Source organism: Manis javanica, chromosome 10 (genome assembly GCF_040802235.1).
Source record: "Manis javanica isolate MJ-LG chromosome 10, MJ_LKY, whole genome shotgun sequence".
NCBI classification, from domain to species: Eukaryota; Metazoa; Chordata; class Mammalia; order Pholidota; family Manidae; genus Manis; species Manis javanica.
The window spans coordinates 83,581,272-83,597,032 of NC_133165.1; positions in this window are offsets into that span (position 1 = coordinate 83,581,272).

Consider the following 15,761-nt stretch of genomic DNA (forward strand, 5'->3'; position numbering starts at 1 on the left):
CTAATAAATCTAACTGAAGAATAGTACAAAAGGCACTGCACTTAGGGCCATAACACGACAGAACTCCCAGAAAGGATTCTCACCACCTAATGGAGGAAGAAAGCACATAGTATCATCCAGAAAATGTAACTTTCCCTCTGGGCTGCAGTCACCTCCTGTGTTAAATGTGGGCCTAAAACTAGAGAGGTTTTTGCCTAACTGCACCACACAGACCTGAGCATCACCCTGAGGCCCCTGAGGGTGTGCAGGCTGGGACAGGGTCAGGGCTGTGTAAGCCAGGCTGTGAGTCCCTCAGCCCACCAGAGCTTGCATCAGAGAAGCTCAACTTCAAACGTCTTTAAATACCACACTTCAGAGAAAAATTTAATTTGAAGCAAAAGGATATTATGGGTGTTTATCTCCATATAGATTTGAAATGTTTACAACATTCTAATGCTCCACTGTTACTTTTTAAGCATTGGACTTTTAAGTGTAGCATAATAATTCCATTTGAGTAATGTATTCCATATAAAGTATTTTTAATATACGTAGGATATAGACACATCTATAATTAAAATGGCGAGCATCATATTGTTATCATATCTATTGTGATATAGTATCATACCTGAACTAATAACTGCAACTTGTTTAAAATACTTTACCTTTATGTGGCATTTATGTAGCATTTAAATTGTTTATGTACTGCCATGTAACACTGAATCAACCTATTTTGCCTGTTTACAAATGCAATTTATGTCTGATGCTGAAGAAAAGAAAAGGTTGCTTATGACAAATACCATACACTGGAGAAATATACATCACTGGGGACAGATCAGGCCAATTGCAGGGATGTGGATCTGCTGTGTAATTGCCAGTCAAGCTACAAAGCAACCCCTTCTCCAGATCCCCACCACTGTATCAAGTGCTTTCACTCAAATAAGACAGTCTCAGAGAGCAAAGAAAATACACCTTTGTTTGTTTATGTCTTTTGATTAAATACAGAGCATTCCTCAAGTCCTTACTGCACCTCTTTTATTGCCTCCTCTTGAATTTGGTTCCTTTGGATATTGGTGGCACTGGTGGGTGGTTGGTCATTTTTTAAATGCTACAAGGGTCTATTTTAGGATTATATAAATTTCACAGGAAATGTGTATTAGGATAAGATTCTGAAAAAAACACATTTTTCTCTCACAGAAGTGTAGGATGCCCGTCCTGGGACTTGCCCTCTATCTGGTTTCACTACCATCTTCATCGTGGGGATCCTTACCTCACCTCTTGGTTGAAGGGTTCTCCTCCACTTACCACTCACATGTCCATGCTCTGGCCAGTCGCAAAGAGAAAAGGGAAAAAGAAGGGCGTACTTTTCTCCCTCTAAGGATATTGCCCAGCAGCTGTACCAACCACTTCCCCATATATACTCTTAGTCTTACACCCAATATAACAGCAATGGCAGCTGGGAAATCATCGTTAGGTCCCGCAGCCAAGCGTTCAGCTAACATTTGAAAATTCCATGACTGAGGAAGGAGGGAAGAATGGGTATTAGGGACTAACTTGCAGTCTTTCCACCATCTGTGCTTCTGGCCACCTGACTATTTCATCCTTCCTCTCCCTAAAGGACACACACACTCCATCCTCAAAAAAGACAACAGAAAAGTCCCAGCAAGGCCCTGCCTCCAGCTCAAAGTCCAGGATCTCTGGGTGAGGACCTCCTTCTCAGTCAGGTCTAGAAGGGTATCTTTGTGATCTGGTGACGTATAAGCTACAAGAAGCCCTCCTCAGCCCCAAACACACCCAAGATGCAGCGGGGGAGTCAGAAACAGACCAACCGCAATTAAATCTGTGATTTGGGAAAGGGAAAGAGGAGCAGGGAAAATGTACAGCAGTCACTGGTCCATAACAATGAACTAATTCCATCATTCTTTGGCAGTAGAGTCCTTATTTTGACCATCTGACTTCCCCAGGTTCTGCCCTGGTGGACCTCATCCACTGTCCTACTCAGCCTGTTCTGCCTGCTTATCATCTCCCACAGCCAAAACAGAGGTGCACGTTAGAACCTATCACCTTCAGCAACTTCCTGCTGCTTTTGGGTTTTACAGGTGGAATAACCATGGGCTTTTAGAGTCAGGCTCACGGTTTCTTTATCAAGACAATCCCTTCAAAACCTTAGTAGAGACCTGATCTCTTTGTATCTGGTAAATTCCAGGTATCCCATGTGGAATATGCCACAACCAAACATGTTTAACCTAATTTTAAATCTGAAGACTCTGGTCTGCTCCGACTGGCCTCTCTGCTCTATTCATGCCCCTCTCTATCTAGTTCATGGCAGCTATCTAGGAGTCCTCAGAAAGGAAAAAAAAAAAAAACATCATTTTAGTATGAAGGTAACATCTTTAATCGGATCTTTGCTATTGCCCTGGGCTCCCATTGCCTGGCAGAAAACTCTTCATAGAGGGTGCTAACCAAGGCTCAGGCCACAGTTTTATCTCCTGCTTAGGCTGCCTTTTCACAGCCACAGCATATAACTGCTTCATTTGGGGATGCTATAGTGAGTGATTCTTTTTTCCAGACTTCAAGACTCCCAATTCCAGACTTTGAATCAATTTAAATTAGAGGGCTCAGGCAGAGCATCACCCAGAGAGCTGTGCCTCCTCCTATCTTTGCCTGCAGACTGGGGAGCTCTCGCCTGAATTCATCTCTCTCTAAGGACTTTGATGAAACTGGCAGGAAGCAGCCAACCCCCACTAATACTGCATTTGCCCATCATTTTCACTAATTTCACTCAGTTGGCAGGCAGTTAGCATTCTGACTCTGGCAGGTTCCTTTTTTCAAATGTGTAGCCACTGAATAATGGTAGGCATTAGGCTATCACTCTGCAAAATCTGGGTCCCTGCTGCCCACTGGTTAGTCATGAAGCCAGTGACATATTTTTAGTTTCTGTCTGGTGCATCTTCTCATTTCCAAGTACCAAAATATAAATTAGTTAGGATCAGGCCCAGCAGGAAATAAGCAAATAAATAAATGTAAATTTTCAAACAAACCAACATTGGCTTAAACATGTTAGAACTTTCCTCTTCTCTCTCCGTCCTTCTCTCTCTCTCTCTGTCTCTCTCTCTCTCTCTCTCAAGTCTAGAGTTTGTATGACCGTCCCACCAGCAAAGGCACCCAGGCTTCTTTGATCCTGTTGCTGCCATCCTCACCATGCCTTCTTCACCTCACCACCCAAGATGGCTATTCTAGACTAGCCTGTTATATCATGCACACACTACTAGCAGCAGGAAGGAAAGAAAAGAAAGGAGAAAGGCATGTCCCCTCTTTCAACGAAGCTTTTCAGAAGTTGCACAATACCTCTTCTGCTTATCTCACATTGACCACGCGTAACCACATGGCCACACCTTATCTTCAAGAGAGGTTCTTTCTGGATGGCCATGGGCTCAGCTAATTTAGGAGTCCTAATGCTGATAAGAAGGGAAGAATGGGTACTGGGAACACCAAGCTCAAGGAGGAATGCTTCTTTCCTCTTTCTGCTCTTTCCTTTTGGATGGATGAAGTTCGGCTTCTTCAGTACTCCTGGCCTCTCACACACTCCTGGGAGGTGAGGAAGCGATTCAATCTGATTTGTGAATAACTAGCCATGCCTATCCTACCTCCTCCCTCTCTCCTCTCTCGTGAAAGGAAGTTGCTTGCAGAAAATACACAATAAACTCTGGCCCTTCATGTTGCAAATTTTGTGGAGCTATCCCCCAACACAGGGAAAAACCATGGGAGTCTGGGCCGCATGTAACTGGATGTAAATCTGTCCAAAATCAGGAAGCCCAGTTGCCTATATATATTTCACATACCCAATATCAATTTTATCAGTAATAAAGCTAATAATTTTATCTCCTTATGTCTTACCTTGTCTTGCCTATCTTTTAATTGATTCAAAACCTGGGGCTATGGAACAACAGTACCATATATTTGAGCCATTTTCAAGGCATCATAAATAATGGATATTCTTTGTGAAAATTTCAATCAATATAAGCAAGAGTAAGGAAGAAATTAAAGATCACCAGAAATCCCAATTCCACCATTTTAGGATTGCCATTACTTTCATTTTTATGACCATGCTTCATATATGTGTGTATGCACATGGAAACATACAAATATGTATAATTTCACACAAATGGCCTATCATACAGTTTTTACTGTCATTTTTCTTTTAAAAAGTAATGAATTTAAAGATCACACTAGGCAAAGTTAAATGGCAAGGAAGACTTTATTCAAAGCTATTGCCATTGAGGACATATAAAAACAGTCAATAAATGTTAGCTAATTTTCATTACATCAATAAAACAAGAAATACAACAGAAAAATGGGCAAAGGATATACAATTAACAGAAAGGGAAATGCAAATGGATAATAAGTATATGAAGGTATTCAAATTTATTAGCAATCAAAACTATGCAAATTAAAGCAACTAATGCCACCTTACCACTACTAACTTGGCAAAAAATTAGAAAAAGGGATAAAACCAATATTGGTATGTTATATTGATGAGGATATGTGGAGAAAGGGACCTTTCACCAGCTGTTCCTGGAGGGTGGGAACAGGAACGGGTTCTCCCATGCTGGAAGGAATGTGGCAGTCCTAGGTGACATTAAACATGTGCACATCGCATGGCCCAGCAAATCCAATCCCACACGCATTCATAGGGGACATGTCTGAAGCTGGTTACAGCAGTATTGTTCGTGGGGGCAAAAAGCTGGAACCAACCATGGCACGCATCACTAGAGAAACGGGTATGAAATTGTGGTGCGTGCCCATTATGGAATATTCCACATAGACAGAAGCAACAAAATTTAACCTTGCCTGTCTATTTGCTCAGGAAAAAAAAGCACAAATGTGGAATTTCTGGATTAAACAATACACAGCTTTTAAAAGATTTTAAGACGCACTGGAAAACTTACAACCTCTCAGCATGATGTGAAGTTTCCCAATTTCTCCAAAACCCTCCAAATTTGATTCTTATTTTTCTTTTCCCTCCTCACCAGTCAGATAAGCCAAAGATAATGTCTTTGTTTTAATTTGCATTCCTTTATTCACTAGCCAAGTTAAATATTTTTCAAAGTTATTTTGTCACTTGAATTCTCTTGTGAATTTTTTATCATATTATTTGGTGCAATTTTTGTTAGGTTTTTCAACTTCCTCCCAATTTATGTGGGCACTTGGCTGCTGACCCAACTGGAAGCCCATATCTTCACCCGTTATATCCCATCTTCCTTCCTGCCAACCCACTTTGCCCTACAGAGGATGCAAAGGCAGATGGCCACCTTCTTCTTTTTCAGTGCAGGGTGGGTGGGCCAACAGCAGCCAAAAAACTTAGATATAGCTTTTGGAGAAGGTTCCCATGCCCCCAACAAAAAGAAATGTTTAGGAGGCACCCATGTTCACCACCGTCACGTCTTCATGGGAAATACTGCTGGAGCTATCTTGCCACCACGAAGAAAGACATTGATCACATTGAAGATGCAGAACCACAAAAACTGAAGGGCTCTGCATCCCTAGTAATACCACTGAGCAACTGAATTAACCTTGGAACTGTCCTACTCTGCACTCCTTATGTGAGATAATAAAAACCTTTTTGTTTGAGCCTCTATTAGTTCAGTAATCCATAACTTGCAGAAAAATATATGGACGCACCTTACAGGGTTTTTTTCCTTTTTTTAAAAATTTTGGTATCATTAATATATTACATGAGCAACATTGTGGTTACTAGATTGCCCCCATTATCAAGTCCTCACCACAGAACCCACTACAGTCACTGTCCATCAGTGTAGTAAGATGCTATACAGTCACTACTTGTCTTCTCTGTGCTATACTGCCTTCCCTGTGTCCCCTGCTACATTATGTGTGCTAATCGTAATGCCGTTTATTCCCCTTCTCTCTCCCTTCCCAACCACCCTGCCCCCAGTCCCTTTCCCTTTGGCAACTGTTAGTCTATTCTTGGGTTCTGTGAGTTTGCTGCTGTTTTGTTCCTTCAGTTTTTTCTTTATTCTCACGCTCCACAGATGAGTGGAATAATTTGGTACTTGTCTTTCTCCACGTGGCTTATTACACTGAGCATAATACCCTCTAGCTCCATCCATGTTGTTGCAAATAGTAGGATTTCTTTTCCTTTTATGGCTGAATAATATTTCATTGTGTATATGTACCACATCTTCTTTATCCATTCATCTACTGATGGACACTTAGGTTGCTTCTGTTTCTTGGCTATTGTAGATAGTGCTGCGATAAACATAGGGGTGCATATATCTTTTTAAGACTGGGAAACTGCACTCTTAGGGTAAATTCCTAGGAGTGAAATTTCTGGGTCAAATGATATTCCTATTTTGAATTTTTTCAGGAACCTCCATACTGCTTTCCACAATGGTTGAACTAGTTTACATTCCCACCAGCAACGTAGGAGGGTTCCCCTTTCTCCACAACCTCGCCAACATTTGTTGTTGTTTGTCTTTTGGATGTTGGCCATCCTAACTGGTGTGAGGTGATATCTCATTGTGGTTTTAATTTGCATTTCTCTTATGATTAGCAATGTGGAGCATCTTTTCATGTGTCTGTTGGCCATCTGAATTTCTTCTTTGGAGAAGTGTCTCTTCAGATCCTCTGCCTATTTTTTAATAGAGTTATTTGCTTTTTTGGGTGCTAAGGCATATGAGTTCTTTATATATTTTGGATGTTAACCCATTGTCAGATATGTCATTTATAAATATATTTCACTTTACAGTTTTGATATATTAACATGTTTTTATTTATGGTGTTATGATAAGACAGTTTAACTGTGTTCCAAGTACACAAAGAGTTTTTGTCAGAAATGGATATTTAATTTACATTTTTATTTTATTTAATGCCATTTACCAATATATCACAATGATCAGATGATATAGCTCCACTGGCTTTGTAATGTGTTGAATTTCACATTAGAAATGATCACTTTAAACCATCCTTACAGTTTTTTTAAACACATGATCATAAATCATGTACCATTCTCATAATTTGATTCTGAATTTGGTTTGCCACTACAGTGTATAATAATTAGAATTTTCTATTGCTTTTCAAAAGTATAACTAGTCTTAATGTTTTTATTTTTACTATCTTTAAGTTTTAGTACCAGGATTATGTTGGCTATGTAAAATGAATTTGGAATTTTTCCATTTTTTTAAGTTCTGAAGTAGTTTAATTAACCATAAGAATAATCTCTTTCTTATAGGGTTGGTTGGACTAGACAGTAAAACCATGCAGATCTTATGCTTTGAAGGCAAGGAATTTGGGGATGATTGTGTTTGTTTTAAAACATTTTCCATAATTATTTGTCTGTTCATATTCTTAATTCTTCAAAGTAAATGTTAAGTATTCATGTTGTCATAGAAAGCATTCATTACCTTGAAATTTTTTAATGTATTAAGAGTGATCTTACCATTTTTAAAAATGTTTTATTGAAATATCACTGATATAAAATCTTATATTGGTTTCAAGTACACAACACAGTGGTTCAACAGTTTCCCATATTATTAAATCCTCACCCTCACTACTGCAGTTACTATCTGTCAACATAGGAAGATGTTACAGAATCATTGAGTATATTCTCCATGCTGTATTATCTCTGCAACCAACCTATATTATGACTGAGAATTTTTGTGCCCTTTTATCCCCCTCACGTTCCCTACCCACTCACCCCAACCCCTCCCCCATGGTAACCACTAGTCACTTCTCAGTGTCTCTGAGAAGTGACTAGTGTTTTGTTCATTCTTTTTTGTTTTGTTTTTATATTCCACAAATAAGTGAAATTATATGGTATTTTTCTTTCTTTGCCTGGTTTATTTCACTGAGCATAATACCCTCTAGCTCCATCCATGTTGCTGCAAATGGAAGGATTTCTTTTCCTTTTATGGCTGAATAATATTTCATTGTATATATGTACCACATCTTCTTTATCCATTCATCTACTGATGGACACTTAGGTTGCTTCCATATCTTGGCTGTTGTAAATAATGCAGTGGTATATATAGGGGTACACATATCTTTTCAAATCAGAGATTTTATTTTCTTTGGGTAAATCTCTAGGATCTTATTTTAAATTCTGTATCTACAGTTCTATCTCCATCTAATTTTCATTAATAGGTGTTTGGTCTTTTGACTTTTCTATTGATTAATTTTATTGGTCTTTTTAAAATATTTAAATTCATCTTTTATTTCTCCTTTTTATCTGTATTCTGGTTTTTCAATCTATGGATTTTCTTCTTTACTTCTCCTATTCTATATTTCTTAAATTTACCTTGGTGTTCTTTCTCTAAACTGTATCATTTACTTTTATCCTTGTTATTTAATAACTAATGCACCAAAAGCCTTCTCTGTCAGACTCATTTCAGGTATAGCCCTTAAATTTTGATAGATAATATTCTCATTGGCACTAACTTCTTTTTTGGTGTGTGTTCTTGTTATTATACACACACATAAATATGTTCTCATTATATGAGATTCAGATAATACACTTGGAAATTTATACATAATCTGCTAAATGAAAAATCAGGATTGTAATTACAGAACATGTACAAATGTAAGGCAGTAAAAGAGACTGAACCAAGATTGAAAACTGATCATTGGCGTCTATTTTCCTTTTCATCCCAAACCCCAAGAAATAACAGAAAAGATAAATGAAATTAGAATATATCCATAATGGTTTAGGAATCAGGAATAAACACCACCAGCATTTTTTTAGGAGTCTTCAAAAAATAGAATGCAGAGAAAATCAGAAAAACAGAGAAACAAAATTAGATCAAACCACATCTGAAACAGGACTAGGAAAATAGCAATAGGAGAGATTTGGGAAAACTAACCTAACCCCACAGTCAGTGGATGTAGGACATGTAAGTTTCCAGGATATCCATTATGATCAATGAGAAGCTTTGCTCCCTGTGTTCCCTTTTTTTAAAGTTGGGTTTGAAAGGATTCAAGGTTCAATTGACACTTTACTGGGGGTTTTTAATAGACATACTGTTAAAATTTGACCTAACTAGACAGTGGATAGGTAATGCTAATGTTAATTTTATTATTCTCTTCTTGTCTATTTATTTTGAGTATTACACAAACTAAATTAGTTGCAATCAGTACAAAATACCTAAAATAAAATTATCCAAAATAAAATTCGCACCAGTCTGTACGTGAAAATGTAGCTTCCAACAGCGCCCTCTGCTGTTCCAAATAGGCTATGGCAAACAATTTACAGCAATCAACAGGAAGAGGCCAGAAAGGTCTTAGGTTTCTTTCCCTTCCACTCAAGCAGGAAGCAACCTATGCACCAGAAGTATCATGTTTTGGGATCCAAAAACGTGAGAATATGGCAAAAACATACAGTTGCATAAATTATTCTATACAAGGGGCTTCTCCCAGGAAAATGAGGAGCTGGAAGCTTAAGTAAAGGTGCACAGGGCACACAACTGAAAAGAAGCCTGTCTCGGGCCCTCTGGGTATATGGGTGTCTAAAGCAAGGGTATACAAGGATGGGGGTGGGCAGAAGGGGACACTGACTGAGTGAAGGTCAAGGTCAGGAACGAGCTGCAAGTGGCCTAAAAGGAATCTGATTCAACTTCTCTATTCACAAGTGAAAAGTTTGACCCTCAAAGAAAGAGTATCCCTTCCTGGGTCACCCACTGACTTCAAGCCACAAGAAGAAATGCACCCAGGGAAAGTGGGAATGAGGCACATGGTGATACTCTGTCCTTGTGCATGAGCCCTAGTCAACCTCCTTGATTATTTTCTTAGATGCTGCACTCAACCCCAGTATATGCTCCCTCTCCCCTCCATCTTCTCCGTCACTGACCTCATGTGCATTATGGGCTGTAATAGACCTGTCCTCCCATATTTCCTCAAAACTCTGAACTGCTTAGGGTTTTGCAGTAAAAGAAGAATCTCCCCCAGGGGAGAGGCAGCTGGACAAAGTAGCCTGCAGAGAAACTTGCCTCCGTGTACATTTCCTATTGCCGCTGTAACAATTTCTGCAAATTTAATGACTTAAAACTTTACAAATCTTACAGTTCTAGAGGTCAGAGTCTGAAAGGGGTTTCACAGGGCAATGATGCCTTAATGTTATTAAGGCATCAACAGGGCAATGTTTCTCTTGGAGGCTCTAGAGGAAAATCCGTCTCCGCACCTTTTCCAGCTTCTCGAGACCACCCGCACTCCTTGGCTTTGCCCCCTTCCTTCTTCGAAGCCAGTAATCATGTCACTCCAACCTCTGCTTCACATCTTCTCTGACTCTGACTCCCCTGCATCCCTCTTTCACTTAGAAGAACACTTATGATCACATTGGACCCACTTAGGCCAGAATCATCTCCCCATCTCAATGTCAATCAAATCCACCAGCAACCTAAACTCCCCCTCACCATATGATACAACATATTCACAGGTCCCAAGGACCAGGATGTGGACATCTCAGGAGGAGGGGTGATCATTTCACCTACCACCCTCAGTCATAGCCAGTGTTGGCTTGAAGAAAAGCTGCCCGCTTCCACTCATGGGCTTCCCAATGGCCTTACCTGCAATACAAATAACTCAAAGAATAAGAACATATCATTCGTACTTCAATAATTTCACATATACAAAATGCCTGGGAGGTGAAGAGTTCCCTCCATTTCTCTTCCTATTACCCATAGCAGGGTTCTTCTGCTCCCCAAATCTCCATCAGCCCTCCTGAAATTCCTCTCCCAAAACTCCAGCCCATTCTACTTCCTATATATTGCTGTAACCCCTCGGAACACAGATGAGTAAAACTGTTTTCATTTAGAGGAACACTTATTGAGCCCTTACTATATACCAGTGCATTGTGGGCAAAAATTCTTGGCTTCGAGGAGCACAGTGCCTACAACACAGATCAACACACAGTTTAATTTCAGGGCTCAGCGCTGCCCTGAAGAGATACGTAAGTGTCAAGAGGGAACAATGAACTCTGAGCTTGGGAGGCCTGGAGAAATCACACGGAGGTGGTTTTTATTCACGACCTTGAAAATGGATAGTATTTTGACAAGAAAGAAAGGAAGAAGGAGCATTCCAGGGAAACCGATGGGAATGTCTTTGGAATGTTCAGGATACAGTTGGATGTGTTTCGAATGTGCAGTAGATGGAAGGCTAGCAAATAAGGCTGAAAAGTTTGAATTGGCTTATGAAAGGTCTTGAATGTCAATCTGATATGAGACCACTGTGATACTTATTGCCCTTCACAAATTTGCACCTCTCTTTCATTTCTCAGCGCTCTGAGCAGCGTTCCAACCGCACTCTGCTTCCCCTTTCTCTGCTGACAAGCTCCACACCAGCGATTCCTCAGGCCTCTTCCTCCATGAAGCTTTCCCAGATTATTCCCACACTATCCAAACTCTGACAACTCCTCAGGGGTCCCAGTGATTCTTTAGGACTTAAAAATGTGTTTGCAGTAGGTCAGCTGGTAACTTTGCTGAGGTAATGTCCAAGAGAATGGCAGTAAGGTGAGGAAAACTGGTCAATCATCTTTTACAAATAAACCAGAACTTGATGAGCTCAATGTGTTGGTGAGGGGGGTGATGGGTCACAAAATCTAATGCAGGAAGGGAATGTGGCAGCGACAGGAGCCCCCAAGGCACTGAAGGTGAACGGAGAGGCGTAAAGGACACAGCTGTGTCGGAGAGTTTGTTTAGCAACACGGAGTTCTGCTCAGGGGCGAGGAGATATTTGAACTAAGAATTTCCTAAATGGAGCTAATTTAGGTAATAAATTGGGTCCATCCGTGGCCAAACCGGGTGACATGAGGTTAAAGAACGGGGAAGCTCCAGAAAACGAAAATCATAAGGGATGTCGGCAGGACAAGGGGTGGAAAGCAAGATTGTGATCCAGTCGTCTTTCCGGAAAGAAAGGGAGTCCCCAGGAGGTGAGTCCATGAAGCAATGAGGAGGGGAAGCCAGAGGACAAGATCCAGGAGCTGGGGTGTTGGGGAGCCACACGGCCCGGAAACCGCAGCGCAGACCGAGGAGCCCACCCGCCCGTGGCTCCTCCCCGCGAGCCCCGGAGCCGCTGCACGCGCCCCAGCCGCCTCCCAGGGAACAGGCGCGCTGCAGCCCCGCAGGCCGTTCCGCCAGCGGCTTTCGATTTAAATTTCTGCCTTTCTACTAATCCCCTCCTGCTTTCTCTTGGTTTATTTGGCCTTTATGTTCTAGTCCCTAAAGCTAAATGTTTTGTTCATGTACTTTCAGTATATCTCATTTTGCAATAAAAATCACTACGAGCGAAGAATTCTGAGAACCCTGTGGATTGCAGCCCCCATGCTGAGCTGTGAAGTGCTCATGCTGTCCTTCCCCAAACAGCCGGTAACTGGATGTTCGGTTTTCCCTTTCGTAAGAGGTGTTTAAAAGACTGGTTTCTGAAAATATTTCCAAGAGGCTAAAGAAAAAAATTTTTATTACAATTTTGTTCTTAATTCTACTTACATTGCATTATTTTGGAAAACCTGACCTGTAGATATTCAACCTTAGAGAGGTATTGAGATTTTCTTTAGTGCCTAGTATTGATCAAGGTCTCATATTTAACGTCCCATGGAGATTTACAATAACGTGCATTCTTTGTGCATTGGGTACAAAGCTGTAATAAATCTTCTTTGCCATAGTACTCAAATCTTCTGTTCATTTTTCGTTTGTCTTTTGAGAGAAAGAGGGGTATTTTAAATGTCCCCTTCTATGATTGTTTTTTACCTTATATTTTTAACAAATTTCGTCTTCTGTGTGTCAGTGCAAAGTAGTTTTGATATATAAGAGTTCGTGACGGTTCTAGGTTCTTACCTAATTATACCTTTTTTTCCTATATAAAACGCATTCTTTGTTCCATGTAAAGATCTTGGCCTTCATTCTACCTTGTCTGATCCTTCCTTACGTGGCTAACCTCGTTTCCTTCTGGTTAGCATTTATTTCCCATGTATTTATCCATCCATTTACTGTTCAACTTTGCTGGTCCATTTATTTCTGGTGCATCTCTCATAAAAAGCATACAACTCAATTTTACTGACTAGTTTTCTGGACACACCATTGAGCCCTTTTTAAGTAGCTCACTGCTTTAAAGGCAGGAAGCATTGTTTCTTTCTCTTTTAAATCTTTGCTTCTCCAATCTTTGCTTTTCAAATGAAGTGCTGAATTCAATTTGTAGACACCAGGCACTGGGTCCTTCAGCATTTGTACAAAGGACTGTGTCTCTCTGGAACTACCCAACCACAGTCTCAGGATAAATGGGATGACAGGATTGCCAAGGGTGTGTGGATAGAGAGCTGGCATACAACCTGCCAGCAATTTTGCTCTGAGGAGCTGGTTTTGGCGTATCTTGTTCCCCTATAACACAGTCCTTTTTCATCTGTGAGCCTTTGGAGCCAGAGTCACATCAGACTATGCTGCACCTCTCCCTGACCTCTGACCCTAGTCAATCCTTTCCCGTTGGCCCAGGAGCAAACCCTGGAACCAGCCACTCTGTCAACAAGTCGGGAAGATGTGACCAGCTGTTCCAGGGAGAGTTTTTTGCTCAGTTACTGCCATAACCACCCCTGTGGTAAGCTCCTCCCTGTATTTTCTGGTTCCTGATTACAAAGCTCCCCCAGCTTCCTCTGGAAAGACAGCCTCCATTTCTGCCATAGGCCTCACCACATCTCTTTGGGCTTGTCTAATTTCTCCATCATCCAATCCCACATGCTTTCTCTTTCTTTAACTAAAGAAATAGTAAATATTTGTTATTCAGTAAATCTTCTTGAGCAGGTCCAATATGCCTGTCATGTTTTTAGGTCCTGAAGAGGCAGCAATGAACAAGACCAGCAGAATTCCTGTCCTTGGAATTATATTGTAATAATGTCTGTTCACTATATTGTAAGAAATCAACACCACAGAGATAGGAAAAGGTCATAAGCCTTCATTCTCCCAGTCTCTGATCCTAGCCCCTAAGGTAATATATAAATAGGTTCTTATATATTCTTTCACATCTTTCTCTAAGGTCATGTAAAAATATACATGCTGTTTTATTTTGTTTCAAATATGGAATCTTACTCTGTGTCCTACCTATCACTTGTACGTTTTCGCTTAATAATCTAGTATGCACATCCTTGCAGATCCACTATAGAAGTCCAACTCATTCTTTTAACTGCTGAATAATATTCCATACTGAAATTGTACCATGATCTATACAAGTATCCCCCCATTGACAGACACACAAGTGTCTGTCACGCAAGTATTTATAGACACACAAATAGTTTGTTGCTATGGTTTTAGTATTTTTGTTACTACAGGCCTGTGATAAATACCCTCATCCATACATTGTTTCCATAGGCTAGCGTCCCGTAATTCAGCATGTGAGGACAAATGATTTATGTATTTTTAATTTTAGGAGATACTGTCAGATTATTCTCCAAAAGGTATGCAAGCATGTTCCCACCCACAGTCTATGAGGGCCTGTTTTTCTATACACATGACAGTGAACAATGCTCTCAGTTTTCTAATTTTTGCCAGTAAAATGGTGAAGAACAGTTCCTAATTGGTGCTTTAATATTCATTTCCCTAATGAGGTAGGGAAGATTTCTATATTTTTACTAGCAATCTGTATTTCCCTTCAACAGATTCCTCTTCATAATCTTGCCTATTTTATGGTTGGTGTTACTTTCCCCGTCTCATCATTTTAGAGCAGTTCTTTGTATAAGAAACATGGCAATCCTCTGAATAACCATATGCATGGCAAAAAAGTATTTTCTGATTTGCCTTCTATCTTTTGACATTTGTAATAACTTTTAAACAACTTTTAAGTTTGTATGTATTCATGAATACTTGGTTTTGTTTTTTTTATTAGGTTACCTTGTATTTATACCTTGTGTAAGAAGGTTATTTCCTACCACCAAGATATTTTCATATTTTCCTAAATGTTCACCTGATTTTTCTGGTTTTTAGACTTTAGACCATGTAGAATATACTTTATACATATAGTTGAGGAAAGAAACCACTTTCTTGAAAAGCCAATTATACTTGTATCATTTATTATGTGATTACTTCCCCACTGAATTTCAACTAGAGTTTGTCTATTTATTAATCTCTTGAGGTTTGGTGCATCAGGCCCAGCAAGGTCACTCAGGGCTGGTGGTTTTCTCAACAGAAGGCAGGATAGCCTTCCTTGCTATGGAGACCTGAGACTTAAATAATCCATGTTCTTAGCTCACTGCATCATATTACTCAAATCATCAAAGTGGTAAAATGGGAAGAAATGCAGGTGGAGAGCAAAGAAGGAGATCAAGGGCTTAGGTACTTAGTTGCCATGACAACAATGGTGTCATAAAAATCATAGAATCACCTGGTTTCTTCTTGCATTGCCAGAATGTGTTCTTAGGAGAGTGGGAGACAGAGGGAGTGCGGGGAAGGGAGGGGAGGGGGAGAGACAGGGAGCGGGGAGGTGGGGGAGCACTTTGAATCCACAACACATGTGAAGAACTGGAGGCCTTCATGGAAACTGAAGGATTCTCCCATTTCCTGCAGTCAGAAGGAAACATGGCTGAGGACCGTGGCGAGCGTCTGATTAGACAGGTTTCAGAGTTGCAACATCAATTAAAAGTTCCACCCCTCCAAGTCTCTCATGTTAAAATAAAGGCACCAGTAAGGAAAAAGTGGGATCCTGGAATGAGGATATTTGGGTAGATGTGATAAAAGCCAAGAACTTTGAACCTTCAGACTCTCCTGAATCTCTTTGCCAAGAAGGAGCAGTTTAGCACT